Below are 15,688 nucleotides of genomic sequence, written 5' to 3'. Positions count from 1 at the left end.
AAACCCAGCCCAGACCCAGACTCAGATAGAGCAAGCTGTATGCTAAACCAGATCAAGCTGTACCATCTGGTGTTCTGATCTGGAGAGACTCTTCACTGCCTCGTCAGCATCAGGATGTTGTTGAGGCTCCCCAGAGGATCCACCATAGTCATGTCTGTCTCCTGTGTGAATGAGAACATCAAACAGATGGTAAACTGATGACCATCTATTGCAATCATAGAGTCTTACAAGAGCCATGCATATGTCTAAAATGGTCACTTTCATCATGATTTCCTAAAATACTGTTTGTGATGCAAATGTAAAAGGGTCGTTCCACGAAATGGGTGGCTTTTGCGTCCCTTTGTTATTTTAAGTAGAAAATATTCACCAATATTTAATTTTAAAAGCCTGTTATATTAGATGAGGGGAACTTTAATGTAGACCACATGGAGAATTCAATACATCGAATTGAAAAGTCCCAAAAATATATGAACCAATGGCAGATTGACCCTTTAACAATTCCTACAGTACTGAACAACATATTCAAGTGTAGAACTTCAGTAGAATGCCACTTTAAAACCACACATTAGTTCTACAACGGCATAGTTTGTGTCCCTGTTGAAGTCAGTACTCACTGGTGCTAATCTGATATTCTGTCTCCTCTTTCACTCCAAAAACATCTTCCTTCTTCACCTTTATTGAGATAGAACCGTTTAGAGAGGAAGAGGATGCTTTCTCTTCTATCACTATAATAGCCTCCTCTTCCTCCTTTTTCATTCTGAAAGATTCTTAAGGCGTAAGACATAATGCGGCTATTGCTCAAAACATACTTCTGCATTTAACACAAACACATTCTGTCCTCAGCAGAATCGAAACAGCATAAGCAACTATAGAATACCAAGCTCATCTGTCTGACTTAAGTTATCACATGCGTCCCTGTCAAAACAGGAAGCGCCCTCGCCTGAAACACCAACTGTCAGTTCCAGTTCTTCTTATCTCACGATCCCCTGACACACAAACATCTTCTTGCATAAGCACACACACACACTCCACTCCCCTTTCAACTGGGCAGGAGCCAGGATCGGACGACTTCACTGGGCACCAATGAGGCTCCTGCACAGGCTCGGTCAGGACCCGCCTCCAACCTTCACCAACCAGTCAGAAGACAGAACTACAAGAATCAACCTACGTCATTCTATGTACAAAATCCGCTGCACACTGTTTAGGGACCCTTTTCAGCTGACTCCTTCCGAGCCATATGATTAGGTCTGTGCACGCTTAGATTACAGGACAAGATATCTTTTACTTTAATGAACTGCCTTTTTGCTATACTTGATTCCACTCAGTCCAGCGTCTTGATTTGGTCTCTCTCTCTGGTAGTTATTCATCAACAGTTCTTTCTCTTCTTTCACTATAACAGCCGCCTCTTCCTCCTTTTTCATTCTGAAAGATTCTTTCTCCAAACAGCCGACCCCCTCTTCATTAGCAAGGGAGGAGTAGTTTAGTGAGCTCATGGTCAGGGATGTTAGCTAGCTAGCTAGCATTAGCGTCTAGCCTAGTGCTAGGCTCAGTATCAATATTTAACACGTTTGCAAATTGAACCAGTTGATATGTCAACCGAAACTAGTTTAAAACACTGAGATTAGATCATGTACATTAACATGGTCTAAAACGTCAATATTTCAGCTTTATGTTGGCTAGCAAGCTACCGCCGTGGTTGAAAGAGTTGACGCCTTGTTGTTCCTGAAGAAGCGTCCCGTCCAGTCCATTATACGTCACGCAAGAAGAGTCAACTGAAAGACGCACATCGCCATCTGCTGACTGGAGTGGGTAACGCAGTTTGGAAACAATACTTACTACACTTTTTGTATTGGAAAGAACGGCATAATTATTTAATAATAAGCTGATACATTTTCTCTTCCAAATAATACGTAACAGCTGCTCTATCTACATGTGACCATACTATTCCCTTAAAGCCACGCTCTATAAGATACAAATCATTCTGTAAACAACAGAACAAATGCATCACATGCGAATAGCACTTGTTTATCTGTAGTGCAATACACTGGGTAGACAAAACAGAATAGCTGCTCCTTCCATGACTTAGAAAGACTAGGTGAATCCAGGCTAAAGCTATGATCCCTTACTGATGTCACCAATTAAATCCACTTCAATCTGTGTAGATGAAGGGGGGAGACAGGTTAAATAAGGATTTTTAAGCCTTGGGACATGAGACATGGATTGTGCATGTGTGCCATTTAGAGAGGTAATGGGGAAGACAACATATTTAAGTGACTTTGCACGGGGTATGGTAGTAGGTGCCAGGTGCACCGGTTTGTGTCAAGAACTGCAACGCTGCTGGGTTTTTCAGCTCAACAGTTTCCCATGTGTACCAAGAGTGGTCCACCACCCAAACAGTGGAGGTGTGTGCCGTTTAAGATGAGGCAGGACGATTTGTTTTTTCATGAGCATGGCCTTAATTCTATTACAGCATATTGGACGACTGTCATTCATATTTCACTCACCCTGTTCAATGTAACAGCAATAGGTTTAGGCTACTACATGATACTCTAATTGTCCCTATACCCATCATGAGGTAGCAACCTAGCCTATGAATGAAAGTTTAGAATGTAGGTTCACACAGGTCGAGAGAACATTTTGCGATGACAGACAGTGACACATAGACAGACAGTGACACATTCAATACTGCCTTGCACACTCTCGCCTGCATCTAGCTGAAATAGAGATATCACTGGACAAATTCAGGTATGTTTATCCCCGTTTTGTTCCATTTAAACGTTTGTCAACAGAATCGGCGGAATGAATACACCCCTGATCATGCATAAACACAGTTCACTTTCATTACAGACACGTTGTATTCCTTCTTGCATCTATGTGCTCTCCTCTTATCACCTTCTCCCTTTGTTTCTGTACATCAATGCACAACACATCAGCTGTATGTCACCAGGAGAAAAAACCTTTCCAAGCCAAACCATTTCATAACTGCTACACACAGCTTACATTGTTGTCAACATATTAGCTAAAATAACATCATAGTCAACAGAGCTAATAGAACTAACTCGTTAGTAAACCTGCTACAATCATGCAGTAACGTTACAGTGTACAGTCAGTAAGCAGTTTAGCACTTACCTTGGCGGGTCCCAGTGGCAATAAATTAGTAAAACCAAAAGCTTGCCTTGACTTGGAAGAGTTCCAGTGTTGTGTTGGATAGTCATAGCCAGCTAGCTAACATAACATCCCTTTGTTTGAGCCAAGTGTTTGAGTAGACTAAACTAGATAGCTGCATTTGCTAGCTAAGTAAGTGAAACTGAAAGTGGAAAATAAATGACGAAATATCTCTCTCGCTTCTCCTTCATTTTGGAATAAAATAATTTGTTCAAAACTGTTCAACTATTGTATTTTTCTCTCTTTTAGTCAACTACTCACCACATGTTATGCACTGTAGTGCTAGCTAGCTGTAGCTTATGCTTTCAGTACTAGATTCATTCTCTGATCCTTTCATTGGTTGGACATCATGTCAGTTCATGCTGCAAGAGCTCTGATGGGTTGGAGGATGTCCTCCGGAAGTTGTCATAATTACTGTGTAAGTATATGGAAGCATTGAGAACCATAATCCTCCTAGGTTTTGTATTGAAGTCAATGTATCCAGAGGAGGATGAAAAATAGTATGTTTTAATAAATTATTTGGTGACGTGATTATATTTTGTATAGATTTATCTAAAAAGGACCACTTTTAAATATTTTACCATTTTTATTTTTCTGAAAATAACTGAGGACGATGGTTCTCCCCATCCTCCTCTGAGGAGACCCCACTGCAACCAAAGGACACCCAGCCAACTTGACACAATTGTGGGAAGCATTGGAGTCAACATGGGCCAGCATCCCTGTGGAATGCTTTCGACACCTTGTAGAGTCCATGCTCCGACGAATTGAGGCTATTCTGAGGGAGAAAGGGGGGGTCCAACTCCATATTAGGAAGGTGTTCGAAATGTTTGGTATAATCAGTGGATACATCTGCCATTTAGCAGACACTTTTATCCGAAGGGATTTGCAGTCATGTTTGCAAACACTTAACAAACCCACTACCCTGGTTTAACAAGCACTATACTCCACCAACTGAGCTACAGGACCACAAGGAATGATCAAGGAATGACGCAGATAAACACGCACAGCCTGAGTTTCAAAAATATAATTGAACCAAAAACCGTAACATTGAAACTGACATACTTCATATTAGACGTAGACCGATTCATCTGACTGGCCGATCTCAGGTTTGGTATTTTTGGGCGGCGATTTTGCAGATTTTTTTTTACACCTTTATTGAATCTTTATTTAACTCGGCAATTCAGTTAAGAACGCATTCTTATTTTCAATGACGGCCTTGGAACGGTGGGTTAACTGCCTTGTCCAGGGGCAGAACGCTAGATTTTCACCTTGTCAGCTCGGGGGATCCTGCCTTGCAACCTTACAGTTAACTTGTCCAACGCTCTAACCACCTACCTCTCATTACACTCCACGAAGAGCCTGCCTGTTACGCGAATGCAGTAGAAGCCAAGTTAACACCATCCAGTCCCACCCTTCAGCTCCATTCAACCCCTCCCATCTGTCTCTAAACAACATCCAGTCCCTTCAGCTCCATTCAACCCCTCCCATCTATCTCTTAACACCATCCAGTCCCTTCAGCTCCATTCAACCCCTCCCATCTATCTCTTAATACCATCCAGTCCCTTCAGCTCCATTCAACCCCTCCCATCTCTTAACACCATCCAGTCCCTTCAGCTCCATTCAACCCCTCCCATCTCTTAACACCATCCAGTCCCTTCAGCTCCATTCAACCCCTCCCATCTGTCTCTAAACACCATCCAGTCCCACCCTTCAGCTCCATTCAATCCCTCCCATCTGTCTCTCAACACCATCCAGTCCCTTCAGCTCCATTCAACCCCTCCCTTCTGTCTCTAAACACCATCCAGTCCCACCCTTCAGCTCCATTCAACCCCTCCCATCTGTCTCTTAGCACCATCCAGTCCCTTCAGCTCCATTCAACCCCTCCCATCTGTCTCTTAACATCCATATGGGATTTATATTTGCCATATATATTTTAACTGTGCTGTGATGCTTCACAAAAGTACTAAACTTTTCGATTCTCACAGTTTCTACAGATTGTAAATTAAAGAAACATTTTTGTTAAAATAATTATAATATTATTGATTGATTGAATAGGACTTTTCAAATCACCCAGTATTGCCATCTGCAGCGTTAGTTCTAGGTAAATGTTGCAATTCTTCAGCGATTCCTGGACCTGTGACCAACAACGAGCTACATATGGACAGTACCAAAATAAATGATCTAATGACTGCCTCCTCGCAGCAAAATCTGCAGAGCTGGGAAGATTGTATCCCCATATATGACATTATATTGGTTGCAAGAATTTTGTATAATAATTGAAGCTTTGAATCCGGCGTCATTTTGCGTGTCAATTCATAAACCATGTGCCATGGAATCAGTACAATGAAAATCTCTTGCCAACTATTTTGACATTTATTTGGCACAGCTGTCAGTTGTTTGGTCCTTAAATGGAACTGGTAAACATTTCTAATTATCACAATTTGGTCCTTAATGCAGGGCCTTGTTCCTGTTCTACAGTCTAGTAAAGAGAGGGGGGTTGACTGGGACAGGCAATGTAACATCCATCATGTTTTATGGAAAAGGGTTTTGTAAAACATGCACCTTACATCAGATCATCTTGAAACTTTCTCTCTAAATCTAACTTTCATTAAGGTTTTATATGGTCTATTGGTTTCTCTCTAAAACAAACTTTCATCAAGGTTTTACATGTCAACTAACAAAACTGTCTACTGTGGTGGAAATATACCAGTCTATCTTCCTGTCAACAAACAAATATACTTCCTGTCAACAAACAGAACTCTGCTGGTTGTCCTGGTAACAGACACCAGTCTATCTTCCTGTCAACAAACAGAACTCTGCTGGTTGTCCTGGTAACAAATACCAGTCTATCTTCCTGTCAACAAACAGAGCTCTGCTGGTTGTCCTGGTAACAGATTCCAGTGGGCAGATCTATTTGTTCAAACTAAACTACAGCACTTACTTTGACGTGTCAAATCTGATCCTTTCTTCTCTTCTCCTCCTCCCACAGTTCCACTCAGCCCCGTTGTTTTCCTGCAGTCCACCAGCAGCACAGACAACCTCTTCATACCCAGCAGTAAGGTGCTACCGGGAGAGGCAGGACACAGGGACTCCAGGAGGGAGGAAAGGATAGTGTTGTCCTGGTAACCATAAAGAGGGGACACAGACGCACATCATTATGGATGCTGATGTCACTGTTGTCATAAAGTGCTTTACAGAAACACAGCCCAGACCCAGAGAGAGCAAGCTGTATGCTAGACCAGACCAAGCTGTACCATCTGGTGTTCTGATCTGGAGAGACTCTCATCTGCCTTGTCAGCATCAGGATGTTGTTGAAGCTCCCCAGAGGATCCACCATAGTCATGTCTCTCTCCTGTGTTAATGAGAAAATCAAAATGAGTAGTAAACTTATAACCGTCTCATAAAATCATAGGGTCTTACAAGAGGCATGAATATGTCCCTTTGTTATTTTAAGTAGAAAATATGCTTCAATATTGAATTTTAAAAGCCTGTTATACTAGATGAGGGGAGCTTTAATGTAGACCACATGGAGAATTCAAAACATTGAATTGAAAAGACCCTAAAATATATGAACCAGTGGCAGATTGACCCTTTAACAATTCCTACAGTACTGAACAACATATTCAAGTGTAGAACTTCAGTAGAATGCCACTTTAAAACCACACATTATTTCAACAACGGCATAGTTTGTGTCCCTGTTGAAGACAGTACTCACTGGTGTTAATCTGATATTCTGTCTCCTCTTTCACTCCAAAAACGCCTTCCTTCTTCACCTTTATTGAGATAGCATCCTCTTCCTCTCTAAACGGTTGTTTCTCTTCTATCACTATAATAGCCTCCTCTTCCTCCTTTTTCATTCTGAAATTTTCTTTCTCTTCTTTCACTGTAACCTCTTCTTCAATGTTCAGCGCCAGAACTTCTTTCTCCAAACAGCAGACCTCCTCTTCATTAGCAGGGGATGAGTACTTTAATGAACTCATGGTCAGGGATGTTAGCTAGCTAGTTAGCATTAGCGACTAGCCTAGTGCTCGGCTCAGCATAAATCTTCAACAAGTTTGCAAATTAGGTTACAGTTAACCAGTTAATACGTCAACAGAACTGTGTTTAAAACACTGAGATTAGATAATGTACATTAAGCTGGTCTAAAGCGTCAATCTTTCACTTTTATGTTGGCTAGCAAGCTACCGACGTGGTCGAAAGAGTTGGCGCCTTGTTGTTCCTGAAGAAGCGTCCGTCCAGTCCATTATACGTCACGGAAGAATCATCACCTGAAAGACGCTCATCGCCATCTGCTGGCTGGAGTGGGTAACGCAGTTTGGAAACAATAGTGACAACACTTTTTGTGTTGGAAAGAACGTCATAATAATTTAACAATGAGCTGATATATTTTCTCTAACTAATTATTTTCGGTACACAGACGTAGAAGCATAATATGAATATGTAGATGATGAATAAATACATTTACATTTAAGTCATTTAGCAGACGCTCTTATCCTTACAAATTGGTGCATTCACCTTATGACATCCAGTGGAACAGCCACTTTACAATAGTGCATCTAAATATTTTAGGGGGGGGTGAGAAGGATTACTTATCCTATCCTAGGTAAATACTTCTATGAATAGGTAGTGTGTTTATACACATTTACTCTGTTCATTTTTCACAACATTTTTGTCTACATGTGACCATACTCTTCCCTTAAAGCCACGCTCTATAAGATACAAATCATCCTGTAAACAAAGAGCAAATGCATCACATGCAAATAGCACTTGATCATCTGTAGTGCGATACACTGAGTCTACAAAACATTAAGAACACTTGCTCCTTCCATGATATAGACTGACCAGGTGAATCCAGGTGAAAGCTATGATCCCTTACTGATGTCACTAGTTAAATCCACTTCAATCCGTGTAGATGAAGGGAGGAGGCCGATTAAAGAAGGATTGTTAAGCCTTGAGACAAATGAGACATGGATTGTGTCTGAGTACCATTCAGAGGGTGAATTGGGAAGACTAAATATTTAAGTGCCTTTGAACGGGTTATGGTAGTAGGTTCCAGGCGCACCGATTTGTGATTTGTTTTTCCAACTCAACAGTTTCCCATGTGTACCAAGAATGGTCCACCACCGTAACAGTGGAGGTCAGTGCCGTTTAAGATGAGGGAGGACCATTTTGTTTTTCATGGGCATGTCCTTATTTCTACTACAGCATGTTGGATGACTGTCATTCATATTCCATTCACCCTGTTCAATGTAACAGCGATAGGTTTGGACTACTACATGATACTAACATTTTCCCTATACCCATCATGAGGTAGATACAACCTAGTCTATGAATTAAAGTTTACAGGTGCACACAGGTTGAGAGAAAAATTTAAGGTCACAGACAGTGACACATTCAATACCACTCTCACCTGCTGATCTAGAATGTAATCATTAGTCCAGCAGTTGCAAACGAGAGTTTTTTAAAAACAAATTCAGGTATGTTTATCCCTGTTTTGTTCCGTTTAAGAAAGGTTTTTCAACAGAATCGTTGGAATGAATACACCCCTGATCATGTGTAAACACAGTTCACTTTCAATACAGCCACATTGTATTCCTTCTCTCCTCCTCTCACCTTTTCCCTTCGCTTCTGGACTTCAATGCACAACACATCAGCTGTATGTGACCAGGTGAAAAAAAAAGTTTCCAAAACCTCATAGGTTTGTATTGAAGTCAAATTACTCAGAGGAGAAACGGAAACTCGCTGTTCTCCAGGCTACACCATGGTGCTACCCTACAGAATGCTGCTGAGGCTACTGTAGACCTTCATGTTTTCATCAATTATTTGGTGACGTGATTATTTTTAATATAGTTTTATCTAAAAAGGATTAATAGTTTTTACATGTTTTATCATTTTTATTTTTATGAAAATCACAATCATAATTAACATTAACATTAACAATTAAGTCACTTAGCAGACGCTCTTATCTAGAGCGACTTACAAATTGGTGCATTCACCTTATGACATCCAGTGGAACAGCCACTTTACAATAGTGCAACTAAATCTTTTAAGGGGGGGGATGAGAAGGATTACTTTTCAGGTGTCTCCGGAAGGTGGTGATTGACTCCGCTGTCCTGGCGTCGTGAGGGAGTTTCTTCCACCATTGGGGGGCCAGAGCAGCGAACAGTTTTGACTGGGCTGAGCGGGAACTGTACTTCCTCAGTGGTAGGGAGGCGAGCAGGCCAGAGGTGGATGAACACAGTGCCCTTGTTTGGGTGTAGGGCCTGATCAGAGCCTGGAGGTACTGAGGTGCCGTTCCCCTCACAGCTCCGTAGGCAAGCACCATGGTCTTGTACCGGATGCGAGCTTCAACTGGAAGCCAGTGGAGAGAGCGGAGGAGCGGGGTGACGTGAGAGAACTTGGGAAGGTTGAACACCAGACGGGCTGCGGCGTTCTGGATGAGTTGTAGGGGGTTAATGGCACAGGCAGGGAGCCCAGCCAACAGCGAGTTGCAGTAATCCAGACGGGAGATGACAAGTGCCTGGATTAGGACCTGCGCCGCTTCCTGTGTGAGGCAGGGTCGTACTCTGCGGATGTTGTAGAGCATGAACCTACAGGAACGGGCCACCGCCTTGATGTTAGTTGAGAACGACAGGGTGTTGTCCAGGATCACGCCAAGGTTCTTAGCGCTCTGGGAGGAGGACACAATGGAGTTGTCAACCGTGATGGCGAGATCATGGAACGGGCAGTCCTTCCCCGGGAGGAAGAGCAGCTCCGTCTTGCCGAGGTTCAGCTTGAGGTGGTGATCCGTCATCCACACTGATATGTCTGCCAGACATGCAGAGATGCGATTCGCCACCTGGTCATCAGAAGGGGGAAAGGAGAAGATTAATTGTGTGTCGTCTACATAGCAATGATAGGAGAGACCATGTGAGGTTATGACGGAGCCAAGTGACTTGGTGTATAGCGAGAATAGGAGAGGGCCTAGAACAGAGCCCTGGGGGACACCAGTGGTGAGAGCGCGTGGTGAGGAGACAGATTCTCGCCACGCCACCTGGTAGGAGCGACCTGTCAGGTAGGACGCAATCCAAGCGTGGGCCGCGCCGGAGATTCCCAACTCGGAGAAGGTGGAGAGGAGGATCTGATGGTTCACAGTATCGAAGGCAGCCGATAGGTCTAGAAGGATGAGAGCAGAGGAGAGAGAGTTAGCTTTAGCGGTGCGGAGCGCCTCCGTGATACAGAGAAGAGCAGTCTCAGTTGAATGACTAGTCTTGAAACCTGACTGATTTGGATCAAGAAGGTCATTCTGAGAGAGATAACGGGAGAGCTGGCCAAGGACGGCACGTTCAAGAGTTTTGGAGAGAAAAGAAAGAAGGTATACTGGTCTGTAGTGCAATGAGAGGCAGGTGGTTAGAGCGTAGGACTAGTTAACTGTAAGGTTGCAAGTTTGGATCCCCCGAGCTGACAAGGTGAAATTCTAGCGTTCTACCCCTGGACAAGGCAGTTAACCCACCGTTCCTAGGCCGTCATTGAAAATAAGAATGTGTTCTTAACTGACTTGCCTAGTTAAATAAAGGTTAAATAAAGGTGTAAAAAAGAAATGTTATAAAAACTTGAAATAAATCGGCCCTAATTAATCGGCCTACGTCTAATATGAAGTATGTCAGTTTCAATGTTACGGTCTTTGATTCAATTATATTTTTGAAACTCAGGCTGTGTGTGTTTATCTGCGTCATTCCTTGATCATTCCTTGTGGTCCTGTTGCTCAGTTGGTGGAGTATAGTGCTTGTTAAACCAGGGTAGTGGGTTTGATTCCTGGGACCATCCATATGTAAAGTGTTTGCAAACATGACTGCAAATCCCTTCGGATAAAAGTGTCTGCTAAATGGCAGATATATCCACTGATTATACCAAACATTTCGAACACCTTCCTAATATGGAGTTGGCCCTTTCTCCCTCAGAATAGCCTCAATTCGTCGGGGCATGGACTCTACAAGGTGTCGAAAGCTTTCCACAGGGATGCTGGCCCATGTTGTCTCCAATGCTTCCTTTGGGTGCAGTGGAGGCTCCTCAGAGGAGGAAGGGGAGGCTCCTGAGAGGAGGAAGGGGATGCTCCTCAGAGGAGAAAGGGGAGGCTCCTCAGAGGAAGAAGGGGAGGCTCCTGAGAGAAGGAAGAGGAGCTTCCTCAGAGGAGAAAGGGGAGACTCCTCAGCGGAGGAAGGGGAGGCTCCCGAGAGGAGGAAGAGGAGCTTCCTCAGAGGAGAAAGGGGAGGCTCCTCAGAGGAGGAAGTGGAGGCTCCCGAGAGGAGGAAGAGGAGCTTCCTCAGAGGAGGAAGTGGAGGCTCCAGAGAGGAGGAAGAGGAGCTTCCTCAGAGGAGAAAGGGGAGGCTCCTCAGAGGAGGAAGTGGAGGCTCCTGAGAGGAGGAAGGGGACGACCCTCCTCCTCAGTGATTTTCGTAAAAATGAAAATGATAAAACATGTAAAAAAGTTTAATCCTTTTTAGATAAAACTATATTAAAAATAATCACGTCACCAAATAATTGATGAAAACATGAAGGTCTACAGTAGCCTCAGCAGCATTCTGTAGGGTAGCACCATGGTGTAGCCTGGAGAACAGCGAGTTTCCGTTTCTCCTCTGTGTAATTTGACTTCAATACAAACCTATGAGGTTTTGGAAACTTTTTTTTTCACCTGGTCACATACAGCTGATGTGTTGTGCATTGAAGTCCAGAAGCGAAGGGAAAAGGTGAGAGGAGGAGAGAAGGAATACAACGTGGCTGTAATGAAAGTGATCTCTGTTTACACATGATCAGGGGTGTATTCATTTCTTAAACGGAACAAAACGGCGATAAACATACCTGAATTTGTTTAAAAAAAAACTCTCGTTTGCAACTGCTGGACTAATGATTACATCCTAGATCAGTAGGTGAGAGTGGTATTGAATGTGTCACTGTCTGTCACCTTAAATATTTCTCTCAACCTGTGTGCACCTACATTGTAAACTGTCATTCATAGACTAGGTTGTAGCTACCTCATGATGGGTATATGGAAAATGTGAGTATAATGTAGTATCCTAGACCTATCGCTGTGACGTTGAACAGGGTGAATGGAATATGAATGACAGTCATGCAACATGCTGTAGTAGAAATAAGGCCATGCCCATGAAAAACAAAATGGTCCTCCCTCATCTTAAACGGCACTGACCGCCACTGTTACGGTGGTGGACCATTCTTGGTACACATGGGAAACTGTTGAGTTGGAAAAACAAATCACAAATCGGTGCGCCTGGAACCTACTACCATACCCCGTTCAAAGGCACATAAATATTTAGTCTTCCCAATTCACCCTCTGAATGGTACTCAGACACAATCCATGTCTCATTTCACTTAACAATCATTATTTAACCGGCCTCCTCCCTTCATCTACACGGATTGAAGTGGATTTAACTAGTGACATCAGTAAGGGATCATAGCTTTAGCTTGGATTCACCTGGTCAGTCTATGTCATGGAAGGAGCAGCTGTTCTTAATGTTTTGTCTACCCAGTGTATAGCACTACAGATAATCAAGTGCTATTTGCATGTGATGCATTTGCTCTGTTGTTTACAGGATGATTTGTATCTTATAGAGCGTGGCTTTAAGGGAATAGTATGGTCACATGTAGACAAAAATGTTGCGAAAAATGAACAGAGAAAATGTGTATTAACACACTACCTATTCATAGAAGTATTTATTCATCATCTACATATTCATATTATGCTTTTATGTACCGGAAATAATTAGTTGGAAGAAGTTCTACGTCTGTGTACAGGAAAGTAGTAGTTGTAAGACGTAAGAGAAAATATATCAGCTTATTGTTCAATTATTATGACGTTCTTTCCAATACAAAAAGTGTAGTAACTAACACCTCTGGCCTGCTCGCCTCCCTACCACTGAGGAAGTACAGCTCCCGCTCAGCCCAGTCAAAACTGTTCGCTGCCCTGGCCCCCCAATGGTGGAACAAACTCCCTCACGACGCCAGGACAGCGGAGTCAATCACCACCTTCCGGAGACACCTGAAACCCCACCTCTTTAAGGAATACCTAGGATAGGATAAGTAATCCCTCTCACCCCCCCCCTTAAGTTTTAGATGCACTATTGTAAAGTGACTGTTCCACTGGATGTCATAAGGTGAATGCACCAATTTGTAAGTCGCTCTGGATAAGAGCGTCTGCTAAATGACTTAAATGTAATGTATGTAAATGTTTCCAAACTGCGTTACCCACTCCAGTCAGCAGATGGCGATGGGCGTCTTTCAGGTGATGATTCTTGTGTGACGTATAATGGACTGGACAGACGCTTCTTCCAACACGGATACTATTTCAACCACCTGGGTAGCTTGCTAGCCAACATAAAAGTGAAAGATTGACGCTTTAGACCATCTTAATGTACATTATCTAATCTCAGTGTTTTAAACACAGTTCTGTTGACGTATTAACTGGTTAACTGTAACCTAATTTGCAAACTTTTTAAAGATTGATGCTGAGCCTAGCACTAGGCTATTCGCTAATGCTAACTAGCTAGCTAACATCCCTGACCATGAGTTCATTAAACTACTCATCCCTGCTATAGAAGAGGGGGTCTGATGTTTGGAGAAAGAAGTTCTGGCGCTGAACATTGAAGAAGAGGATGGGGTTACAGTGAAAGAAGAGAAAGAATCATTAAGAATGAAAAAGGAGGAAGAGGAGACTGTTATAGTGAAGGAAGAAGATGCTGTTATAGTGGAAGAACATTTCAGAATGAAAAAGGAGGAAGAGGAGACTGTTATAGTGAAGGAAGAAGATGCTGTTATAGTGGAATTGAAAAGGAGGAAGAGAACATTTCAGAATGAAAAAGGAGGAAGAGGGGGCTGTTATAGTGATAGAAGAGAAAGAACCGTTTAGAGAGGAAGAGGATGCTATCTCAATAAAGGTGAAGAAGGAAGACGTTTTGGCAGTGAAAGAGGAAGAGACAGAATATCAGATTACCACCAGTGAGTACTGTCTTCAACAGGGACACAAACTATGTTGTTGAACTAATGTGTGGTTTTAAAGTGGCATTCTACTGAAGTTCTACACTTGAATATGTTGTTCAGTACTGTAGGAATTGTTAAAAGGTCAATCTGCCATTGGTTCATATATTTTAGGGACTTTTCAATTTAATGTTTTGAATTCTCCATGTGGTCTACATTAAAGTTCCCCTCATCTAGTATAACAGGCTTTTAAAATTCAATATTGAAGCATAATCTCTACTTAAAATAACAAAGGGACATATTCATGCCTCTTGTAAGACCCTATGATTTTATTAGACGGTTATAAGTTTACTATTCATTTTGATGTTCTCATTAACACAGGAGAGAGACATGACTATGGTGGATCCTCTGGGGAGCCTCAACAACATCCTGATGCTTATGAAGCTGATGAGGCAGAGGAGAGTCTCTCCAGATCAGAACACCAGATGGTACAGCTTGGTCTGGTCTAGCATACAGCTTGCTCTCTCTGGGTCTGGGTTTCTGTAAAGCACTTTATGACAACAGTGACATCAGCATCCATAATGATATGTGTCTGTGTCCCCTCTTTATGGTTACCAGGACAACGCTAGCCCTTCCTCCCTCCCGGAGTCCCTGTATCGTGCCTCTCCCGGTAGCACCTTACTGGTGGGTAGGAAGAGGTTGTCTGTGCTGCTGGTGGACTGCAGGAAAACAACAGGGCTGAGTGGAACTGTGGGAGGAGGAGAAGAGAAGAAAGGATCAGATTTGACACGTCAAAGTAAGTGCTGTAATTTAGTTTGAACAAATAGATCTGCCCACTGGAATCTGTTACCAGGACAACCAGCAGAGTTCTGTTTGTTGACAGGAAGAACTGGTATTTGTTACCAGGACAACCAGCAGAGCTCTGTTTGTTGACAGGAAGATAGATTGGTATCTGTTACCAGGACAACCAGCAGAGTTCTGTTTGTTGACAGGAAGATAGACTGGTATATTTCCACCACAGTAGACAGTTCTGTTAGTTGACATTAAAACCTGATTTAAGTTGACAGAAACCAATAGACCATATAAAACCTTGATGAAAGTTAGATTTAGAGAGAAACCAATAGACCATATAAAACCTTGATGAAAGTTAGATTTAGAGAGAAACCAATAGACCATATAAAACCTTGATGAAAGTTCGCTTTAGAGAGAAAGTTTCAAGATGATCTGATGTAAGGTGCATGTTTTACAAAAACCTTTTCCATAAAACATGATGGATTGCCTGTCCCAGTCAACCCCCCTCTCTTTACTAGACTGTAGAACAGGAACAAGGCCCTGCATTAAGGACCAAATTGTGATAAATAGAAATGTTTACCAGTTCCATTTAAGGACCAAACAACTGACAGCTGTGCCAAATAAATGTCAAAATAGTTGGCAAGAGATTTTCATTGTACTGATTCCATGGCACATGGTTTATGAATTGACACGCAAAATGACGCCGGATTCAAAGCTTCAATTATTATACAAAATTCTTGCAACCAATATAATGTTATATATG

The 15,688-nt window shown here is 42.5% G+C and overlaps 2 pseudogenes; one reads left to right on the top strand and one right to left on the bottom strand.

Moving 5' to 3' along the window:
• The window catches only part of LOC124003150, a 69,829-nt pseudogene extending 62,394 nt beyond the window's left edge, over positions 1–7,435 (bottom strand).
• A 7,148-nt stretch (positions 7,436–14,583) lies between these two features.
• LOC124002702 overlaps positions 14,584–15,688 on the top strand; it is a 55,834-nt pseudogene continuing 54,729 nt past the window's right edge.

Source organism: Oncorhynchus gorbuscha, linkage group LG18, assembly GCF_021184085.1.
Source record: "Oncorhynchus gorbuscha isolate QuinsamMale2020 ecotype Even-year linkage group LG18, OgorEven_v1.0, whole genome shotgun sequence".
NCBI lineage: Eukaryota > Metazoa > Chordata > Actinopteri > Salmoniformes > Salmonidae > Oncorhynchus > Oncorhynchus gorbuscha.
The sequence above is the reverse complement of the archived record's forward strand: the minus strand, read 5'-3'. Positions and strand labels throughout refer to the sequence as shown.